The sequence below is a fragment of the Sus scrofa genome, chromosome 14 (genome assembly GCF_054392235.1).
Source record: "Sus scrofa isolate SSC_HxYL_T2T_F1_AM1 chromosome 14, Sscrofa_HxYL_maternal_Yorkshire_Landrace_v2.0, whole genome shotgun sequence".
Taxonomy (NCBI): Eukaryota; Metazoa; Chordata; class Mammalia; order Artiodactyla; family Suidae; genus Sus; species Sus scrofa.
Genome location: NC_139396.1, coordinates 92,424,918 through 92,449,041, shown reverse-complemented (window position 1 = coordinate 92,449,041; position 24,124 = coordinate 92,424,918). Strand labels below are relative to the sequence as shown.

The following is a 24,124-nucleotide window of genomic DNA, read 5'->3' as shown; positions in this document are numbered from 1 at the left end:
TCCCTCAAAGTCCACTGGAAATATCAGAAGCAAAGAGAGAGAAAAATACCATCTCCTAGGAAGCAAGCAAATTTCTACAACTTCAATGACAAGTTATAAAGTCATATATTAAACACTGTAGCCTCTGCTTGGATAATTAAGCCTACTGAGAGATGACACTTTCTGCCTCAGACCTCAGCAATTTGTGCTATTCCCCGAAAGGCATATCTGAAAGTCTTTGATTAGAAAGAGCTTGGTTTCTGGTAGAAAATGGAGAAGACCCCTGAAGAGACCCCAACTTGCCACTTTACAATGGTAGGGGTGGGAACCTTGCAGAGGAATACCAACCAGGTCATTCTTTTCTCTACCACTTGGTCTCTGAGTCCAGGAAGCTTGCCAGAGGAGAAGGTGGAGGAAGTCAGTGGCATACTGCTAGAGGGAAGCTTCTGTGATCCATGTAGACTCCTTATCTGAAAAAACCTGAGAGGAACATGTATCTTTTTGAATTATGGTTTTCTCTGGATATGGGCAGAAGATTTAAATAGACTTTCTCCAAAGAAGATATACAGATGTCCAAAAACACATGAAAAGATGCTCAACATCACCAATTATTAGAGAAATGCAAATCAAAAATACCATGAGGTACCACCTTATATTAGCCAGAATGGCCATCATCAAAAAGTCTATAAACAGCAAATACTGGAGAGAATACAGAGAAAAGGGACCCCTCTTACACTGCTGGTGAGAATATAAATTGGTGCAAACACTATGGAAAACAGGATGGAGCTTCCTCAAAAAAACTGAAAATAGAACTACCATATTACTTGGAATGATTGGCCAATGGGACCTGCTGTATAGTACAGAAAACTCCACCCAATATTCTATGATAATCTATGTGGGAAAAGAGTCTGAAAGAGAATGGATGTGTCTATATGTATAACTGAATCACTTTGCCATATAGCAGAAATTATCACAACATCGTAAATCAACTATACTTCAATAAAACTTTAAAGAGTGAAGGAAAAAAAAAAAAACAAAAAAAAACAAAACCTTGGGGGGAGAAGTGCTTTCAGTGTTAAGGAAACAAAAGATTTGGAAAGAAGGTTTTTGAGTCATAAGCTGAAAGAGTGGCTGCCAACTTCCCCAGCTAATTTCCAGCCATTCTATCCTCTCTACCCTTTCCCCTTCCCATTGTGCTCCTTGGTTATTTTCCAGCCTCATTCAGAGTTGAGGAGTGATGAGAAAGGGGCCAGTAGATCAATCCATGCATTAAGACTGCATGGATTTTATCTTTTATATGAAGAGAGGAGAACAAGCAAAACAGCTATGAAAAGCATGTATCATAAGAGGTATATTTCCTAAAAAAAAATTAGGGAGAGACAGAAGAGTTCAGAAAAGATAACACATGACCATATAAGGAGGTGAAGATAGAGCTAACAGAGTTCAGGGGAAAAAAATGAAATTTGAAATAAAATAAAGACATAAGCTAGATACAATAGAAATAGAATAAACTTGACTGCAAAGTCAGAGGCAAGAAACTAGCTATGAAAAACTCTGACAAAATGAAACGTGTATAAATAATATAAAATTTTTACAAAGATGAAAGACGTGAGAGAAAATGAAAAGAGAGCCATCGTATGTATAATTGGTGATTCTGAGAAAAGAAAAAAATTTAAAATACAAAAAAAAGAAAACTATTACAAATATTTGATTCCTTAAACTGAAAGATCATACTATGTTCTAGGAAATTTATATAGGGAAATGCATCCCAAGATTTATGTTGATACTGTTTCCTGAACTCCATAAATAAAGTCTCAATCATGTGAACATTTAAGGAGAAAAAGCAAAATACACACCAGGGAGAAAACAGGTTGGCCTCCAATTTCCAGATAATGTCAGAAGCCAGAGAAGCAATTTCTACATAGTTCTGAAGGATGGAAAGTGTGACCCAAGTTTTATTTTCAGCTGAATATAATGTCAACAGAGTGACATTCTGAAGCAGGAAAGAACCTAGATAATATGCAGCCCTTCCTTAAACACACACACACACACACACACACACACGAATGGAGAAACTGATTATTAAATAGTTGGTAAGCATCAAATCTATTTAGTTATGGATTTAAAAAATTTAGGAAGTATAGCCATAGAAAAGAATACTCTAAATGTGATAATGTAAATATAGTAATGATGAGGGTTTAAAAAGGCAGTATTGGAAGAAGTATCAGTGAATTAATTTCCTTTTATCCATAGTATGGGGTTAGTGGCTACTACCTAATGTTGACATATGTAATTAAAGAGAACCTAACCTCCTAAAGTCTTTCAATTTTTTTTCTCAATGTTGCAGTGCTCTTTTAGAAAAGACAACATAATCATTTGGGTTTAAGAAGCATTTACCTGAATTTCAATAATCCCTCCTATTTTTAGTTTAATGTTTTTTAGTTAAATGCATGGAAAAGAAAATAGAGTATTTAAATATTAAAACATATATGATTTTATTCTGTTTTTAAGAATTAAAACTCAGATATGTATACATAAGTTCCCTGATCCATCTTTCTATTTTAATGAATATTTAGAAAATTTTTGAATAGTGTTTACTTTGTGTTGGTGGTATCTATTTCTTTTCTGATAAATGGGCTTTGGATCACCTACAATGAAACTCTCTGTGAACTTTACTAATTCAAGTTTTTATAAAGGATATATATATATATATATATATATATATATATACACACACACATACACCGTCTCAATAAAATGTCATAATTTTTTTAAATTTACAGTATTACCACCATCTCAGCTTAGAAATTTTTTCCTGTTATCTATTATAGTAAGTCTCTGACAAATTTCAAGTATTTGCCAGAATTATAAATTTTGGAATTGAAGTCTAAAATCAAAAGGATTATAGGAACAGAGAATTTTCCTTAATATTTTAATCTAAAAACCAATTTTCTCTAAAAGAATATATTTCAAGAAAGCATATATTATAAGGGGACACCATTTGGGGGTCCTAGATAAAGGTATTTTCCAATTTACATATTATATAACCCCACAAGTTACACAGTTAGAAACCATGAAGTAGCTTATTACAGCTAAAAATAGAAGTTTAGCTTCTTTTCAACAAAACAGCATAGCATCAATTATGATTTTTGTGTAAACCTATTACCATTCCTGCATCAACTTTATGATATATATATATATATATATATATATATATATATACACACACACACACACACACACATAACCAGTGTGGTTATAAATTTAAGAAAATGACTAGTATATCCGTGAAGCACTGAGATATGCACGGTGGAGAATGTTAGGCAAATAAATTCCTTTTCTAGTTAAATGTGTGGTTCACAGTAGTTATTGACTTTTGCCTCTCACCCAAATACAAATTGATCATCTTGATTCTTTGCTTTGAAAGGAAAAGAGTGCTTTTTTGCCTGGCTCCTTTTCTCTGTCCTTAATCCCTTATTTTTAAAGATGGAGCTGTTGGAGTTGTGCAATGTAGCCTCCCTGGGGAGGCCACCTTAGCAGGTTCTTAAACTCTGCTAAATTAACTGTGGCTGTGGCTGCCCTTTCACACCCATCATAGCACACTTGGAAGGCAAGGAGTCACTGCACATCCTAGGAAGGGGAGCCTGTATCCTAGCTGCTTTTATAAGTAAAGACTTTAGAATCCATGCAGAGCAGCAGTGCATATTCAGAAAGAACTATCTAAGGATATCCTATTAGTCACTCTCAACCTCTACACAGGAAAAACTTTTCTGTGTTATATACATAGCTGTAACCCTGAGTCATTTCCTTACCTATGACAGTAGAACTTTCCTCAAAACCCCTATTTTTCAAAGCTAACATACTATGTTAATACCTTTAATAATTGTGTATTAAGAAAAGGAAATAATTTTTACCTGTGACCATTGACTAGTGTAATTAACTGTGCCTGTAGGAATTAATATATAGTATGGTGTTCTCTGAGGTCATGGAACGGTTCAGGATAAAGTGCCCTAATGTGATTTTTTTTTGCACAGCAAGTGAATAGCCTTTGAAATGGTGCTGCATGTCTAAGAATGCTGCCTCCTTAAATAGTCTCCTTTGCTTATTTGGAATCATAACAGTGATTATTTAAAGACATTAGAATTTTTAAAAAAACTTTTAATAAAGGAAAATATATCTGAATTAAAGGCTTTAAAAATTGCTCATTGAAATAAACAGAGCAAATGTTACATATATAAAACTTTAATTTTGAATGTTAAAGAAATTTATAAAACTAGGGAGGTGACCCAATGCAGTATTAAGGACATTGGCTACAGGAGACAGATCTGAATTTTAGTATTCTCAACTTATTATTTGACTTTTACCTTTTCACCTAACATCTCTGAGCTTTAATTTCATCTAGAAAATGAGGGTTATGCCTTTCCTATCTAATTTACAATTGTTATAAAATAATGATATATAATGACAGTATCAATGAATACTACTTAATGGCTATTACATTACATACGAACTTGCAACCCCTTGCTTAGAAAAATCAATGGGAAAGTGTTGATTGCTTATTTTCATGGTGAAATAATAAGATTGAAAATGGCATGTCCTTGCTGCTAATTAATAATTTCTTTATATTCATGAGGCTATAAGATTTCTCTAATCTGTACAATATATTATAATAAGCTCCAGTTACTTTTTCTGGGACCACTTTGAATAGTTTAACAAATGTTTGCCAATCCTCTACAACCAGCAATTTTGATATATATCTAAGACCAATGTGAAGATGGAAAATCAGTCTAAGACTTAAGTGATTATATTTGTACAAGAGGAGGACAATAAATAAAAAGCAGATACATGATGGATAGGGCTCTTTAGGGATACTGGGTATAAAGCGCCACGATTTTTGTCTTCCTAGGAGACAAGCTTGATGCATGTTGTGCTGTATGCCCTTCTAGCAAGTAGATTTTATATTTTCTAAGATGACAAACCGAGAAAATGCTTTTGGAAATAAAACTTTGGAGAAAATAAATGCTGTGAAATACTGAAGGTTTTTGTCATTCTAAAATGATAAAGATGAGTATTTACAATTTCCTTCCAGTTGTGAACTATGACAATTTGTCCTGTATCCCAGAATTTTTAAATGGAAAATCAGCATGAAGGCAAAAGGAGAGAAGAGATTTTAGGGAGGGTGGACCCTCAGGTGAGGATATTAGCAATCCATAGTGAGGTGGTAATGTTTCTACACTCTGGGTTTCTGTTCCCCACCTGTAAAATAAGTGGGTTTGACCAGATAATCCCTGTGAACTCTGAAATTCTGTGACCTTGTGATATCCCTCATACTTTGTGACACAGGAAGCGCATCATTCACAGGAGGATTTTCTCAAACTTTTTGGAGACAGTGCAGGACACTGGGAAGTGTATAGTAATGTAGATTTAGAGTCAGAGAGAGTTGTGCTTCAATCATATTGATTAGTCTTTTGGTTTTTCACAAGGTACTCTAACTTCTTTAAGCTTCTGTTTCCTCATATATCAAATATAGAGAGTAATTCCTATATAATAGAGTGCTTAAAGTGATAGAGGAGATAATATGTTTGTCAAAACCAGGTATGAGTACTCCTGGGGATCCATAGCGTGTTTCAAGGACAAGTGTTTAAGAGCCCTAGTTCGAATTCCAGGACTAGTACTTGCTACCTGTAAGCCCTTGGAAAGTTACTTCTTCAAGTTGTGTTCAGCTTCCTCTGCTGTATGTGTGGGCGATAATAGAACTACTAATTAGCATTGTTATAGAGATTAGATGAATTCATATATGTAAAGTGCTTAGGAAAGTGCCTGGCAAGTATAAGCACTCTACATATTTGCTTTTATCATTATCATTAGAAAAAGCCCAGATTAAATGCAATACATCATCCTTAAATTTTAATCCTACTAAAACACTTGGGGAAAATGCTATTTTGTATTAGAACCAACATGTATACATGATAGACTAGAATGAAAAGTTTCCACAAATATTGACAATAATGCCTGATGCAGCAGTGTAAATTACTTTCTGGTACTCTGAATACACTGTACAGCTTAATTCTAATATTAGTATTACCAGTAGTGTGTTCCTCTTTTTATGTAACATTCCTAATAGTCTATTATTAAGAACAGAGTAACCTAACTCTACAGTGTAAGGAGTAAGAAAAATCACTGAAAAAGCATTTCACAATCAAAACATAAACCTAATCTCCCATTCTCTTCTTCACTCTACACCTAGGCTTTATTCCACAGATTTCATTCTTTTTTATTATTTTATTTTATTTTTTTTTGTCTTTTTGCCATTTCTTGGGCCACTCCCGCGGCATATGGAGGTTCCCAGGCTAGTGGTCTAATCGGAGTTGTGGCTGCCAGCCTACACCAGAGCCACAGCAACGCAGGATCCGAGCTGCGTCTGTGACCTACACCCAACTCACTGCAACTCCAGATCCTTAACCCACTGAGCAAAGGCAGGGATCGAACCCGCAACTTCATGGTTCCTAGTTGGATTTGTTAACCACTGTGCCACGACGGGAACTCCTTATTCTTTTTTTAAATATAATTTTGGGTACATGAAATGCTAGGTTGGCATCTCTGATGAGCAGAGGCTTAATTTCAGCTTAACAATTTGAGATTTTATAGATTTTTATATTATAAACTCCTATTATAGTTGTTCAAGATTCATATTTTCTTGAAAATATTAATTCATTCATAGGTCCAGAAAGCAATAAATAACATCAGCTATAAAGAGATATAATTCAATCAATATTTATTTAGCTTATAAAAATGTGTCAAACCAGCTAAGGGCTAGACATACAAAAACGGATAAGCTCTAATTCTTTCTGCTAAGGAGTTCTCAGCATTTGGGGTATGGCAAAAACTGTTGTTTGGCTCAATTAATAGCTCTTCCTAAGTCTCTTGTCTCTTGCATGCTTGTACTATAGAGCTCAAAAATTCCTAGCAGGTATTGAGATATGAGTAGAAATTTGCTGGAGGTGATATTGATAATAGGGGTACTAGGGATATTTCTGCTTTCCTATTAAAAGAGGTAGGTTGGGGTTAATGTGTTCTTTCACTTCTTGCCTTGAGCCTCAGTCTAAAGTGCCTGCAGGGCAATAGCCATCTTGGAACTATGAGGCGATAAGACAAATATAATTGGAGAGATTATTAGGCTTCAGCTCACTTCCTCAGCAGTTCAACACCAGATGCCACTATGTCCTGACTATTTTCTTGTAAGACAATCAATACTTTTTAAAAAATTTTTTAAATATTTTTAGGTTTTCTAATTAATATGAGAGGAGACCTACTTTCCTACTCTTAATTATGAGACAACATATAGTAGCTGTCACTATAATAACTTTTCTAAAAAACAACACTTAAAATTTGTATTATACTTAATTTACAATGTTCTGTCAATTTCTGCTGTAGAGCCCAGTGACCCAGCTATGCATACATATATTCTTTTTCTCGTATTATCTTCTATTATGTTCTATCACAAGGACTTGGATATAGTTCCTTGTGCTCTACAGTAGGACCTTGTTGTTTATCCATTCTAAATGTAATAGTTTGCATCTACTAACCCTAAACTCCCAGTCCATCCCACTCTCTCCCCCTCCCCTTTGGCAACCACAGGTCTGTTCTCTTATGTAAAGAACAGTTATAAATGGCATATGCAATCTTCTGCTGTTGGATGCACATGTGTACCTGCATTGTATATGTGTGTTTATTTTCCTTGTAATTCATTAGTCCTGAGAGTGAATAAATAGTTCCCAAAGGCAAGGGTCACAGTCTTACAAGGTATCAAAAATTCCCCGACTTAGAGGGAAGAGACATGTGGTAAGAAATGGCAGAGCACAGAGGATTTTTAGGGCAGTGAAACTACTCTGTATGATACCGTAATGATGGATACATGCTATTATACATTTGTCCAAACTGATAGACTTCATAACACCAAGAATAAACCACTTTATGTATGATATGATATGCCAGTGTAGGCTTATCACTTGTAACAAATTCACCTGTTGGGTGCCATTGATAATGAGGAAGATTTTACAGGTGTGGGGACAGGGAGCATGGTAGTTGACCTTTATCCTCAGTTTTGTTTTCTGTGAATTCAGCTACCTGTGATCAAATGAGGTCTGGAAATACTAAATGGAAAATTACAGAAATAAATAACCCATTTTGAGTAGTGTGATGAGATCTCACGCCATCCTACTCTGTCCCATCCAATACACAAATCATCCCTTTGCCTAGCATGTCCCTACCCTTTAGTCACTCAGTAGTCCTCTGGCCCTATGGGTTATCAGATCAAATGTTACAGCATCACTGTACTTGTGTTCAAGTCGCCTTTATTTTACTTATAACAATGGCCCCAAAGCACAAGAGTAGTGATGCTGGCAATTTTGTTTTGCCAAAGAAGAACTGTATAGTGCTTCCTTTAAGTGGAAAAGTGAAAGTTCTCTACTTAAGAAAGAAAAAAGTCAAAAATTTTATGTAGAGGTTGCTTACACCTGTGGTAAAAACAAATGTTCTATCAGTGGTAAAATTGTGAAGAAGGAAAAATAAATTTGTACTGGTTTTGCTGTCATACCTCAATCAGCAAAAGTTACAGCCACAGTGCATGATAAGTTCTTAGTGAAAATGGAAAAGATAGTGTTTATAATTAGATATTTTGAGAGACCACATTCACATAACTTTTATTACAGTATATTGTTATAATTATTCCATTTTATTATTAGTTGTTAATATCTTACTCTGAGTAATTTATAAATTAAACTTATAGATATGTATGCACCAGAAAAAAACATAGAATGTATGCTGTTTGGTACTATCCACAGTTTCAGGCATTCACTGGGTGTCTTATAACTTATCCCCCATGAATAAGAGGGACTTCTGTATATGGAGAGTTTCTGTAGTTTCCTCACAATTTTGCTGTGAACCTAAAACTTCTCTGAAAGTCGTAATTTATAAAAATGCCTAAAAAATTATCATGTGAATACAAACCCAAAAAAAAGAGAAAAGAAAAAAACTGAATAACCACAATGTAAGCAAAGCCTTGCAAAATGCTTCTTAGGTAAGGAGGTTTTGTCTCTCATGTTGTTCTTTTGAATCCTGAGCCCATCACTTGTGAGTATGCTTGGGCTAGCATATTGGAGGATGAGAGACTTTGTGGAGCAGAGGTGTGCTGTCCTGGCTGAGGATACTTACAACAGCCAGACAGAGGTGTGGGGCTGTCCTAGGCTGCAGCAAAGCTGTCAAATGACCTCAGAGATCTGCCAAGCCTGACCCTCTGGAGTCCCAGACAGAAGTAAGTTCAAACCCTGGTTCTGCCACCTCCTGCCTATGACTATGACTTCATTTCTTTCTCTGTATGTTGTGTGTGTGTGTGTGTGTGTGTGTGTGTGTGTGTGTGTGTGTGTGGATATATATATATGTATATCAAGATGATTGCAAAATTGTATTTAAAGTACCTGGCACTATATTGTTCAATAGGTAGAAGCTAATTATTGTAATAATAGTATAATGAAAGATGTTGAATAATTTATGAATAAATGATCAATCAATAAATAAACAAAAACATTTCTTTTGCTTTGACTTGGTATACTTAGAGATTACATTTGGGGAACATACTCTGCCTTTTTTCTGACCCGTCAATATATTCTCCCACTCCCCTCACTCCCTTATTCATTCCTTCCTTCAACAATAATACTTGGTAGCCACTAGCTATAGAAAATTCCATCTCACATGGGACCTATGGCCTATAATAAGAAATACAATGGAGAAGGAAGTAAGTTCAAATTGAAAATGCAGTGAGGGAAATGAACTAGGGGCTGAGATGGAGAATATCTTCTAGGGAAGTGATAAAGCTGGAGAGGCCATTTTAGATCAAATACTTTTTCTCCTTCAATTATGCCATATCTGCATTGATTAGGAGACATGGGGAAACTAGTAAGGAGAAGAGTTTTGATAGTATGTCATCATTTTCCATTGAACACAGTCATTGTCTGGCTTTGAGAATCATCTTCTTAAGTAGAATGCAAAAGCAAACAGTAAAATGTCAAGAAATCACTTTTAATATACTATTCAGAAAAAATTAGCATTTCTCTCTACTAGGAAGAAAAATCAATAAGATAAAAAGGACATTGATGAGTTTGTGGGGAAAATACCAAAACTCTATATGCACTATTTTTTATAACTATTTGTGTTTTATGATTATTTTTATAAAACTACCTTGAGGTTTTAGCTAGTAAGAGTAACAAATGCAAGTCTGTTAATTTTTTATGTTTCTTTGGAGTGATACAGCCTAAAAACAGAATCTGTCCCCCAAATATTGCATTTTATTAGAATTATTTCCCCTTGGGGTGAAGATACAAAGGTATTTCCCCTTTGATATTATAAGACTGAACAAAATTATATTGATATTTATGCAAAGAATCAGAAACAAACTGCAGAGTTTCCCAAAACCAGCAAATATTTTATAAAGAAAAGAGGTTGCAAATAATTGACATGATGTAGGCTTAAAAGTGTTTTATCAGTAAGTATACTAGTCTTTCAAAGCATTATTTGGTTAGACTAAGGACTTCAACCACCTGCCAGTGCAGACAATGGCTTACAAACTAAGGTTCATTCCACAGCCTTCTATGAGAATGGATTGAGGTTGTGGGCGATAGTACTGATTTCCACCAAAAACAAAAACAAAAAATGCCTCCAGATATTTTGTATTTCAAAAGTTCTGTGATCAGGGTTGCTGAGGGCATAAACATATGGGAATAAAAAGCTGTTAGACACTGTGCAGGCGCTCTGTCCTCATATGTGCTACTATTTTAACAGAGAAGCAGGATGTATCAGAAATGTCCTAGCAAAGCATGTTTTGACATAGTTTCCAACTTCAGTTTTAGCACTCCTGAGCTCCCTCACATTTTCTCATTCTCATAGTCACCATTGTATCTTTTGATTCACATGAATATAAATAGATGACGTGCCTCCTCTCCAAGTTTCTACTTTGGTTAAAGATGGGAAGAAATCTTGCCCATGGTGGTTGTAGAAATAGCAGACTCAAATTGCTAGTTTCCTAAGATAAGTGGTTGTTCAAAGCAAAAGTCTTCCTCTGATATCTTTTTGTAGAAATCAAAATTCAAGGCTTCCTCTTTAACTCAGTGACCTCATCAATCAAGTATTGATCATTAGCTAAATAAATGGTTGGGGCACAGCCATGTCTCCACAGCCAGAATTTGGCAGGTGGCTGTTTCCTCTTTTTTTTTTTTTTTTTGGCATCAGAAGTAGATGACTAAATCCATTTCTGTTAGTCAGTTGAGAGAAATGGTTTGATTAAATGTGTCTACATACATTACCTTTACTCAGTATATGTAACTGTTGCCTCAGAGTATTAGCTCTTTGAGCATAAAATTCCAAAACCAGTAGAGTACTCATTCATGCAATAACAGACACATGCAAGGTGTAATATCTCAACTTTAATTCCTGAAATTTTCTTGTATTCTGTACTTTGGCAGATGCATTGTAAATGTATGTTAAAATCAACTGTCCTTGGATAGAGGTAACACATGTATCTATTGTAAAAAATTAACTTTTCAGTGTGTGTTGATTTTTCCAGTTAACTAGCCAGCATCTAAATAGTCTCTGAAGGGCTAGGACCTCAGCAGTTAGATTCCATATAAGGGCATGCACTTGCCTAATATTGCCCCTGGTTATCAGGTTTGTTAATAGAGTTTATTTGAAAAAAAAATGTGATAGGCTCCATAGTTAAATACATTTTGAATTTTCATTGGTTAAATATAGATAAAATATTATTGCATGACTTCTAAGAACCTGTGATATGCTAATAGATTTAGAGAATCCTCAAATTGGGAATTATAGTACACAAAGCCTTCCCCAAAATATAAGATCTTGCAACCTCTCCAACTCTCTTTGATATTTTTGATAAATATCTTGCAAGACTGGTGTTTTCTGGCACATTCTTTGGGAAATACTGTTACGGGGCTTTGAGACTTCATATGGCATTTGAGGCTCTCTTTATGCCAGGAGTGGTTAAAAATTATTCAATATAAATTTCAGAAAAGACACCAAAGAAAGGAAGGGGTTAGTAAAAATGTACAGGAAAACACAAACATTAATTTTCTTTATTTCTCAGTTTTATCTCAACTTAGTCATAGGACAGGCATTGTGGTTGAATAATTGGGGCAGCATGTTTCTACAAGCATCCCAGTGTGAAATGAAGTCACTGTGGCAAAATGCACAGAATATTTGAATGGAGAGGGATACTGTAATTATGGTTTCATTGTTTAAGTACTGCATCTAAAAAGCTGATTTGTATTAGTGGCCTTTGGACAGAACCATGGCATTATAAACAGTATCATAATTATCATGTAAGCATGCTGCATCTGATGATTGTATTTTATTCAGTAGCCAGAAGTCTCATTAACGGTTTATTTTAAAGAAACTTGAGCCTTGTAATAATAATTATATTAACTTTTTATTCTCTTTTATTCCTGCTCTACTTATTTAAAAATGCTTTTTTATATAAAGATATTTGTAACCAAATGAATGCTAAATAAAAAATATGTATATGTATATGTTTTACCCAGTGGTTACGCATGGAATATGGTCAAGGACTGGAATTTCAAAAATATTTTTCTGCAATAACTTAGTACCATGTTAGCCTATTTTTTGGAAACAACAAATGAGTAGGTATCCTGAGATAAGTGGCTCAGCACTGAGCTGGCCATTAGAGCCATTAAACACAGCACTGAGATAATTTACCTTTGTCCATTTTGTCAAAGGCATAATGTTAGACTGTCATAAATAAAAACTTTTAAAGGAGGTTTTTTTTTTTTCTGCTTCTCAATCACAGATACTCTACAAATTGAAGTAGCTCTTATCTACTGCTTGGATATAGATTCATCCTTGTAGAAAGCATTAATTTTCCTACCATTAAATGATTTCAGCTAAGTATTAAAAATATTTCTCACTTTTACAAAAACCCTTTTATTAATGTAGGATGTAAACAGTGATCTTAGGTGACCTGTACTGCTCTGAGAATTAGTGTTTTGAAGTTATTTGTCTACTGGGGCCTTTGGCAAAGGCTAAGGAAGTCTGATATATAAAAAGAATATTATTGGTAAGAAAGTACTACTTATTGTTTTACAAAACCTCCCTATTCAACCATTTTAAAGAGAATGAGAGGAAAATTCAAACAAGAAGTGACTGACTCCATTTCAGGCTGTCAGAGAGCTTAGAGACATCTAATACAAACGTCTCATTTTTAAGAGGAAAAAATTGAGTTATAAGAGATGACAGAGCTTGAGTATGCTCACAGCTAAGTACTGACCACTTCAGAACCTAGGTCTTCAGACGCCAAGACTAACGTGTCTTAGTCATTAAGATGCACCCTTAATTAAGGCGTCATTTCTGCATCTTCTGCTTCCTCGGTTTTCATATCCCAGCTGTAGAAAAGCTTCGACTGAGATAAATGCCTGCTTATAGAATCTGTAGCTGCAGGATGAGCCAGTTTTGATTCTCAGTGATGAAGACAAAGATAAAAGTAAAAAAAGAGATACAGATAGTAGATGTTGGTGGATTTCTTTCATTTTATAGCATCTTTGTTTTTCATCTGTTTTGATGTAGTACGACTGTAACTTTTGGTGTCCTGGATGTGTTACTTAGGGGCTATGTGTAAATAACATCTCTGTAAATTGAATTATAAATACAAATAGGATCTACTATCTAGAGGAGTCCTGTGGTAACTTACTCTGTAAAATGATTCTTTTTAAAGTAAAATACTAAACACTGAACTTCTCTGTAGTGCTAGATAGTTATTATATATTGAGAATTTTTTCTCTGAATGAGGAAGTATCACTTTAAGATGGTGAAAAAGTCTAGATTCCTCTATAATTTTCCCACATCCATTTGTTGCATCTATCCCCATTTCCCCACCCTCCTATCCTACCATCCCTGTCTCCAATTCCTACATCTTCTTTTGAATAAACTTGTAGTAGACTTATACACTTTTTTTTTTTTTTTATGGCTGCACCTGTGGCATATGGAAGTTCCTGGGCCAGGGATTGAATCCAAGCTGAAGTTGAGACCTACACTGCAGCTGAAGCAATGCCAGATCCTTTAACCCACTGTACTGGGCTGGTGATGGAACCTGTGCCTCTGCAGCAACCTGGGCCACTTCAGTCAGGTTCTTAACCCACTGTACCACAGTGGGGACTCCTTAAATGTATTTTTCTATTTCTACAATGTAATTCTACTTCCCCCTTTTGATTTTAAATACATTTCCATGAGTACTAAGCATTCTTGAAGTGAATTCACAGCCCAGTGTTTCACACTTTCACTATTATGCTATTAATTTATTTAATTTATACCTTTTCTCACACTATTCATTCCCCACTTCCTCTCTCTTTTTTCTTATTTTATTCTTTTAATTCAACAGAAGAGTTTGAAAGCTGCTGTGTCAGCCCTTGGTCACTTTCCAGTCTGTGTGCATGAGTAATTGACTTTGGCTAGACATACCAAAATTAAATTCTCAGATTGCTTTAGCTTTAACAAAATTGCACTGGCATTCTTTTCTACTTTTCATAATGCATTCCCCATAGAATTTTATTGTAATTGTCAGACATTGTGGTGGGTGAGGGGTATATTCATACTAATTGACTTTACAGCAAGATTGCTTCTATTGAATCCACACATCTAATTCAATTTAATTCATTGGAAAGAGGCCTGTATAGGATGCAGCAGATTTGATTTGGATTTCTTGGATAAATCATATAATTTCTCAGATTCTTTATAAACACATGGGTTGGATTAGGTTATCTTTAACATTCCTTCCTAGTGCTTCTTAATTCTGTTGATTACTGAACTGGCCTTAAGCTCAGTGTAAGTGGATGTTTTCTCATTGAACCAACTAGATATTAGTCAACATCATCTCACTGAGCAAGTCGGCTTAGTTTCTCCTGCAATTAATCTTCCTGTGCCAATTCTCTCTCATCTCTCCATGATCAGCAGCTTTGTCTATTCCTTCAGCAAGAGCATGATAAGCCCTTTCCTACTTCAACCCCTTAACAATTATTTATGTGAGAGTGTTTTTGTAAATCTATTCCAAATGGTTTATTTCTGCAGCACTTAGTAACTTATCTAAAGATTCATGTAAATGTTTCTCTTATGATAGTATAACAGTCTTAAAAGCTATCCTCAGAAAACCAGCTGTAGTCATCTGTATATATTTTTATAATAGAGTCTTCCAGGGTTGTTAGAAATGTGGAAAGAATGCTAGCATGAAAATTTCCATGTATATTAAAGCTTCAGTAGTTTTAATTGTGAAAAACAGCTATCCCACAAATTAGTACTGTTAGTAAGATAAATGCATGCTTTGTATTAAAGCTGACAGAGCAGTGACTGATAAAATCTAGTCACTGATCTAAAGCCAATACAACAAATCAGATGACCTTCAATGCCTTTTAATTACCATTTCTGAATAGGTTTCTGTTACTAGAGAAAGAAAAATTTCAGGAAAATAAAATCAGTGTTACTATACAAATCTGCAAAATTGATGGTCAAGTCATTTCTTTGTCAGTGATGTGAAATTCAGCTGAGCTAAAGTGATAAAATACAGTGAAATGCCAATATCTTTTGCATGAAGACTTATGAAATATGCTATTCATTTCCATTTTCTATCTAAGTTAAGGCCCATTTCATCCTAAACTAACCCAGATCCAGTTTTTATGTTTCCAAGAGCACCATTCATAGGTTGGCATTTAATAGGATTTATTTTATGGCCTAAAAGGTATGCTATCTGATCACTTTTATAGTCAGATAAGAGAGTGAGTGAAGCTGGATGGATGAATTTTATTGCCTAATCATATTCTGATCTGTACTAGCCAGTAAGACCCCACTTTTCTGTGAATTTAGCGTAAATTCATGATATTAATTTGATTATTGGATGCTCATCTTCCCAAATACCTCAATTATATCTTATTTTTTCAGAAGTCCTAAGTTTTTTCTTGGAAATGTCAGCTCCCATTGTAGAGTTAGAGATATTATTTAATTAATCAGTGTACACTGTGTTTCATTCGCAAGGCTTTCCACTGAGAAATTTGAAGACACAAAATGTTATAGATAATTTTAAAAGAAGCAAACCTTTGCTTATTAAATATTTGGATACAAACCATCACTTGAAGAGGATAAATTAGAAGTAGTATATATACCTTCTATTCTCAGAGTTTTCTTAATTTCTAGGGTTTTCTCAATTTCTCTAGTGTTTCCATTTTATAAACTTCTGCCCCACATTCCAACTTACCATAACTAAAATCTTAAAAATTGTATTTCTACTTTAATTATCTTATTTGCACATAAAAAAGTTCTGTGTGACAGCAATTGTCTAGAATTAGTTGAGGCTTGCATTGTGGCATGTGTTCAGGTTTAAAGTCTATGATATATTTGAATAGAATGTGTGTTGTGTAATTGTTAAGTTCAGGGTTCCACGTATGTCCACAACATCAAACTTTTAAATTGTGATCTAAAATCTGCCCATTCTTTTTTTTTTCCTGATCTATCAGTTACTGAGAGGAGTGTACTGAAATCTTCCACTGTTTCTAATCTTCTCCAATTTTACTTTGTATTTTGAGTCAATGTTATTATTTGTATATGAATTTTTAATCACCAAAATCATTTTTTATTGTTTTGTAGAAACATCTTTATTCCTGTCTTTATATGTGCCCCATTTTCTTTTGTTCATTATCTTTTTTCTGTTATTTTCAACTTTTATGTGTCATTGGATATTTTTTAGTTGTGTGGCTTGCAAGAAGCATAAAAATCCAATTTATCCTTTAACTGACAAACCACTCACTTAGTATTTATTCTGATTATGAATGTATTTTGATTTATTTCTACTGTTTTATTTGTGCTATTCTCTGTGCTTTTAAAAAATATCATCCTCTCTTTTATTTTAAATTTAAAAATTTTCTTTTTCTTAAAACTAGTGCTAACACAACAGTGTGTACCAAATACTCAGACAACAAAATGTAGGGAGACACTTATTTCCATCTAGTAAGAGAACTGCAGTGTGGGGGTATGTGGGAAGATGATGAAACATAAATCTGGTCAGATACCTACAGGCCACACTGATGCCATGATCAGGAGTTTGGCTTGCATCCTATGGGCTATTGTCAGCAGTGGAAGATTTATGTTGGGGAATTGCATTATTCATTTCATTGTAGAAATATAATTATAATTGTTATACAGTGATGAACTGGAATGGAGGATAAAGCTAAGGCTAGGGAACAGGGAGACCATTTAGAGTATCACTGCAATAATCTGAGTGATGAATGATGAAGCAGTGGTAGTGAACTTGAAGAGTTATGATAGATTTACTAATTCAGGATGAAGAATCAATAGGTCCTAATGACCAATTATGGGTGTGGAGTTATAATGGAATGGATGGCAGCAGGTTTCTCGCTTGGGTGATTGAATACATGGTTGAGCCACTAAAAAGCAAATAGGATATTGCAGCAGATTTGAGGACTGCACCTGCCTGGGGTGGGTATCTCTTACAGACATGTGATGGCAGAAAATATAAGGTTATTTAAGGAGGTAATCAGATAGCAAACGTGGAGGAAAAAAATGTCAAAAATAGGGATACGGTTTCCTATTAAAGGGGGCACCCAGAACCCTGAATTTAGTGAAAACAATGTATAGGAAGAGTGCTTAATTTATACGTAAACATTAAGAGATATATTTATTTAAATGGCAGGCATCTACATTTTTATAGGAGCATTATGAACAAATAAGAATTCAGTTTAAAATATTCAATATGCTTCAGAAAATTTTATTTTGTTTTATTAGTTGTTGAGGGGGCACATCGTACTTAAAGTGCTAGTTTTACAATCAAATCTAATTGAAATTATTTTAAAAAGTTACATTGATTTTTACAAACAAGAAAACACTTATGCTTATTTGACAATACATGAATACTTCTTGTTTGGATTTTATCTCAGTTATATCTGTTTTACCTGACCTCAGCCTATGAATGGAGTAGCTTAAGTTACCCTTATAGTCCCAACCATGGGAAATTTTACCCCTTAAAAGCTGAATTCCCAAATATTAGTACACCAAACAAGGATAAAGAGGCTATTTTATATGTAAGTCATCTTCAACTTTATTTGTGCCACCACATCTAAATGTTTTGGGAAATTGTAACTCTGTTAGTATTAATATCAACAGATCTTTAACTCCCCTGCTGTCAGGCAGCTAATGACTGGTGTATTCATTATGGTCTTCTGCATTTAATCCAGGATTAAAGATCTTAATTTAATGTTACAAATCAGCAACACTCACAAAACAATCACAGACCTTCAGCTGGTGAAATGTTTACAGATGTTAGTTAAAAGGAATTGTTTAGAATTACCGTGTTTAATAAAATTTTTGTAGAATAAGATTTTCAAATGCTACTTTAGTCAGTATTTTTAAATGTGCTATTAGAAAAAAATTTCTTTCAATAAATAGAGCAAGTGGAAAATCTGCATAGGCTCTAATTAACTCAGATAAATGCATAAATACAAACACGCATTATTAATTTAGGTTATCTTTGAGAGTACTATCATAAATGGCAATCTTGTTCTTTTATCTTTTTTTCCTTTATTTTTCTTGCTCTTTTTTCTTTGTTGTAAAACTAGTAAGTTAGGTAGACAATTGCTTTGATCCAGGATGCATTTTTAAATTTAAAAAAAATTTCTGAGATCATCTTTAGTAGTGTTAGGAGATATTCTAAGTAGATAGAGGGTCAGTGAAGTTCTACCAATCATATCAATCTCCTTGGAGCCATTAAACCCTATTTATCAGCAAAGCCTTGAGATTTGCTTGTGCAGTGAAGGATTTTAGGTAATAGACAGTGAGGTAAAACATAGTTAAGCCATAAGCACTTTTCAGTCTAGTAGAAAAAAAATACAAAATATAAGCAAGTAGGAAAAATAAAGCATACTGAATTTGTTTATAAATGTATTTGTAGGATATCTTAAGGTAATGTGAAAGGAATTTCCAAGTTTATAGGGTAAAATGACAATATAATGTAAACCACTGAGCACAATGTCTAGCACATGGTAAATACTTGGTAAATATTAGTTCTTATTATATTTATGGTGCAAAGATGTAAGTGAATAATTCCATGCATAGATTTCAGGAAGGTTTGTAGAGGCAATGATGCTTGCATTAGACCTTTGGAATTAATAGTTCATTAGGTTAAAGATGGGGAAAGGATCTTCTAAGCAGAAGGAGCAATGTGAGTAAAGATATCAATTAGTGAGTCTAGGTGGTCTGGCATGAATAGATAGCAGATTGGGGAGAGAATCAGCATTTAATAAGAAAGTTAGAGATGTAGGCAAGAGGTCCCTGAAAGTAGTGGATTTGAACATGAAAATTTATCACATTTGAAAGGTATTAAACAGGTGGTAATTTGCTCTTCTGTGCATTTTAAAGAGATTATTTGTTAACTGTTTGGAGAATGGATTAAAGGAGGCATATCTATCAGCAGGAGGTCCAACTAGGTGACTGCCACCATGGTGCAGGTAGATGATGATGAGGATTTGAACCAAGGTTGTAGCAGTGAGTATGAAGAAGAGAAAACTTGTTAACACATCATTAAAGGATAAGGTGGTGTTTAACCCCCAAGTTTTGGAAATATCATTAAATGTGTGAACTAAGAGAGAAAGAAAAAGGTTTTCGATGACACCCAGTGTTCTGGCATAGAGGCCTGGGTGGATGATGATGCTATTCACTGAGATAGGAGATACAAAAGGAAGAACAGATGGGGTGAGGGTGGGAATCAGGAGTTCATTTTGGGATTGCTGAGTTTGCAGTGCTTCTGTGACATTCAAGCAGCGATAACTCGGGGGAGTTAGAAACATGGTGACAGATCTTGGGTTCAGGTGACAGATCTTGGGCTAAAGATTTAGATTTAGGAATTAATTAGCATGCACTTGGAGGAAGAAGAAAAGGACCCTAGGGGATACCAGCACAGAAGGGGCAGAGAGACTATGTGATTTCCATCTTGGCAGTGTGTTTTAGTGTTAGCTGAGCTTATGTTTCTCACTCTTTCCATTCTGGTTTCCTCGTTTTATATTTCATAGCATAACATTCCACAGATTTCAAACTACTTATACACTGTCTGTAGCTTTTCAAAGTATTGGTGTTTTGTAAAACTTTTTCACAATATATAAACTTTTTCTCATGTATACAAAGGACTGTGTTTATAACCTATAAATAATATTGAAAATAGTGACCTCATCATTAGGCAATTTCTTATCCATGTATCGGAACTTAAAATGCCTTGAAATTCTGTTTGTTGGCGTAATCATGATTTTGACAGTAATTTTGATGGCAGTGTTGAATGCACAGTAACACTGTGTCAGAAGCTACCTAACTTGAAACTGTAAAATTGAATTATGAATCTTAGGTTTCCTCAGTACTTACCACTATTTTTGTGTATTTTGGTGTTATAATATTACTTAGGCTGCTTTCCCCCACACATACACTTTTAGGTGTTCAGCAGGCTTGTAAAACTAAGAGTTGTAGATATTTGATAATTTAGGGTCTGAAAATAAGAATGTTCAAGGATTTCTCAAGAGACTCACACTGAGCTTTTTTCCTTTTATAAAGGGAGATAATTTGTTCTTCACTGTAGCAGATTTAGAAGTTAATTTCAAAATTTTTTTAAAAAGAATGAGGTATGACTGGGACACTTCTGTACAGTAGAAAATTGGCAGAACACTATAAACCAACTATAATGGAAAAAAATAAAAATCATTTAAAAAAGATTAAGATCAATGGTAAAAAAAAAGTTAATTTCGAAATTATTAGTGAAAGGTGTGATTAGCCAAAGGCAAACCCATTTTTAACTTCTTTAAATGTCCATATAAAGATTAGAATGCATTTTATTTCTTTTTTTTTTTTAAACCATTGATGTAACTAGATATGCTGCTTCTTTACATTACTTAGTGGTTTTTACATACAGGAGTCCCCCTATCTGCATGATGATGGAAATCCACTTGACACATGAATGCTGCTCATTCCTTGGAGCTTAACTTAGTTTGGGCAGTTTGACCTGGCATGGCTAAGAATTCCAAATGGAAAATTAAACTTTCACTTCAGTGTGCCTTTATTCATTCAAACTGTTAACCATTCAGCAAATTACATTGTCCTGAAGTATCTGGTGATGTACCTGTAGCTACAAGGAGACACAAAGCAGGTACAGCTTTTGCCCTTGAAGAGCTTAGCCTCAAGTAGCAGCAGAAAAAACTCAATAAGTTGCCTAAGAAAAATCAGATAAAAGAGGTATATGTTTGTAAGAAGAATTTAGAAAGCTTCAATGAAGGACATACATAAAAACCAAGTTAAATTTGAGAAATGAAATATGTTCATTGATTAGAAGCCTAAAGAATATAAAGATGTCTGTTTTCTCCGAAGTATCTGAAACATGAACTCATTGGAGAAGGCAATTTGTCCATTTTATTTATTTACGTATCAGTAGTACTAGAACAATACTTATCACATAATAGGTACTCAATAAATATTTGTTGAATGAATGTTATCTGAAATTTTATTCCAATTCCCATTAATATTTTCTTTAATGGAACTTGATAAGTTAACTCCAAAAATTCATAGATTCATAGATGGAAGTCAAAATACCAAAATGATGTTGAGAAGCATAATAAAAAGTTAAGATTTTCTCTGCCAGAATTTGTACGTTGTATTTCCAAAGAAGGCTACAATACTATCTCCCTTTCCACATGCTTTTTGGCAATGTGACATTGCTACTTATCCCATCAAGAGGCAGATTCTAATTTACCTCCTTTTGAAACAATTGGACAAATATAATAAGGCAGAAATGACTTTGAGTCTCCCACGAGGTCAGCCCCTAAGAGACCGGCACCTTCCAGCATGTCTCCTTGAATCTTACTTGCTGTACTCTGCAAATAGCCACATGGAGAGGCCCATGAAGAGGAAAACAAAGGCTTCTGGTTGACAACTCCAGCTGGGCTCCCACCTGGCAGCCAGCACCAAATGTCAACCACTTGTAAAAAGCTACGTTAGAGTTTCCTGCTGTCCCAGTGCCCAAGCAGATACCACAGGAAGCAGAATTTTGTGATTACTTACAAAATCATGAAAAATAATGATTTTTTAAAAGTTTTGTAGCAGTTTGTTTTGAAGCAATAGATAACTAAAACACCAACGTAAATGTTTATTATAAAGCTATGATAATTGAAGCAGTGTAATAATAGTGTAGGGACAGAAAAATCATCAAGCTGAAGAAAAGAGAGAGCCTTAAAGCAATCCTCACACATAAGGGATTTGGTGTATAACTATGAAGGCATTAAAAATGAGGGGTGGTAGGAAGAATGGATTAATTAATAAATGATAGATACCCACACAAAAAATTAAAATTTGATTCTTCACATATGAACAAAAATAAATGAGTGGGTTAAAGACTTAAATGTGATCAACAAAATGTTAAAACTGTGATAGGCAAACTGAAGAAAATATTTCTATAACTATGAGATAAAAAGAATTTATCAAACAAGCATGAAATGTTAAATGAAAAGATTGATAAACTGAATACAATAGAATTTAAACTTCTGTGTAATAAAAGCTTGCTATAAACAAAGTTAAAAAACAAGCCACAAACTCTAAGAACATATTTGTAATACATGGAACTGACAAAGGATTTGTACCCATGGAGTATTATAAACTCCTAGAAACTTAAAAAAAAAAGAAGAAAGCCTCAAACAACCTAATGTAAAATAGGCAAAGGTTATAATCAGTTTACAGAAAAGGAAATGCAAAGGACAAATAAATGTATGATAAGATGCTCGCCCTCCTAAAACAAAACCCCTAAATATAAAGGATAAAAAAAGACGCTCAGTTTCACCAGTTATTAGAGAAATGAAAATTAAATCAATAATTAGATTAACATTTCACAACCATTAGATGTTAAAAATTAAAGGATGACAATACCAAATGTCTAGGTGGTGCAGAAACTGAAACTTCTATTTATTGTTTGATTGGAATTTAAATTGATATTAGTTCTTTGAAGAGTGATTTGATGACATCTGGTGAAGCTGAGGAAGTCCATATCCTAAGTGTTGAAGTACCTCAGGAGACATACAAAGATAGGTTGCTACTGTGTGGTTAATAATAGGGAAATAGGATCTCCATGATTTAGTTACTGACAAAAGGTTGATCTGGCTAGGATGCATTAAGTGGGGGTCGGGTGGGTGGGAGTGGGTAGGGTTGGGGGAATGGGTGGTGATGGCAGAGATGGACTTGTGGAGTTCAGTTTTGGACACAGATATACAGTGAGACACCAGAGAAGCAGGAGAAAATACAGTTGAAGTTCCAGATTTACAGCTTTAAGGGCAAGGCTAGTGATAGAAGCTTTGTAGTCAAGAGAAATTAGATTATATTTAAAGACAGGGACTGAATCCAATCAACTCAAAAAGACACAATGAAAGAAGATCTAAGAGACACTGGGAGGGTAAGCATGAGGGCTAGCAGCCAGCAGAAGTAGTTAATAGATGGTCTTGTTTTCTAGAATTAAGAGATTGTCTTTGGTAGTGAATAATAACTGAATGTCCTACACATGGTACAATTTTATCAAGTTAAATAGAACAGAGTTATGACAAATATTATAAATGGTGGATAAAATATTTTGTTTTTAATGTATCTATGACATATTTGTGTTTATCTGTTAGTGGTATTTAAAAATGTTCAAGTGCTTTTTAAAATACTAAAAAATCAAAATAAATGGAGATTGATATAAAAATGACTGTAATACCAGTTATTTAACCTTAATATAATTTTCTTAGATAGCCTGTTGATATTGATCACATGCTCCTTTTCATTATTATCTTAGAAGGACATTAGTACATAGAAATCTATGTCTTGATGAACAATGTGCAGATCATTTCAAAACCAATGACCTCCCTCACACTATATCAATTTAAAAGACAAATTTTAGAAAACTTAGCATAGTGACATTTTAAATTCATTCTGTTTGAAAAAGTTGGGAAAACTCTAAAATGCTGTTCCTGTATAAAACCCCTTCATGTGTGTTTTAGAATATCTGTTAATC

At 34.2% G+C, this 24,124-nt stretch overlaps 2 protein-coding genes across 10 annotated transcripts in view; one reads left to right on the top strand and one right to left on the bottom strand.

The window, feature by feature from the left end:
- CTNNA3 (catenin alpha 3) overlaps positions 1 to 24,124 on the top strand; it is a 1,780,789-nt gene that overhangs the window by 717,114 nt on the left and 1,039,551 nt on the right. The window lies entirely within an intron of this gene.
- Positions 1 to 24,124, bottom strand: part of LRRTM3 (leucine rich repeat transmembrane neuronal 3) — a 175,315-nt gene that overhangs the window by 90,608 nt on the left and 60,583 nt on the right. For 3 of the 5 annotated variants that reach the window (XR_014827995.1, XR_014827996.1, XR_014827997.1), the window contains exon 3: positions 328 to 459. The exons of the other annotated variants lie outside the window; for them this stretch is intronic. The gene's annotated coding sequence lies outside the window, so the exon portion shown is untranslated. The remainder of the gene's footprint in view (positions 1 to 327; positions 460 to 24,124) is intronic. 5 annotated transcript variants of the gene reach the window in all.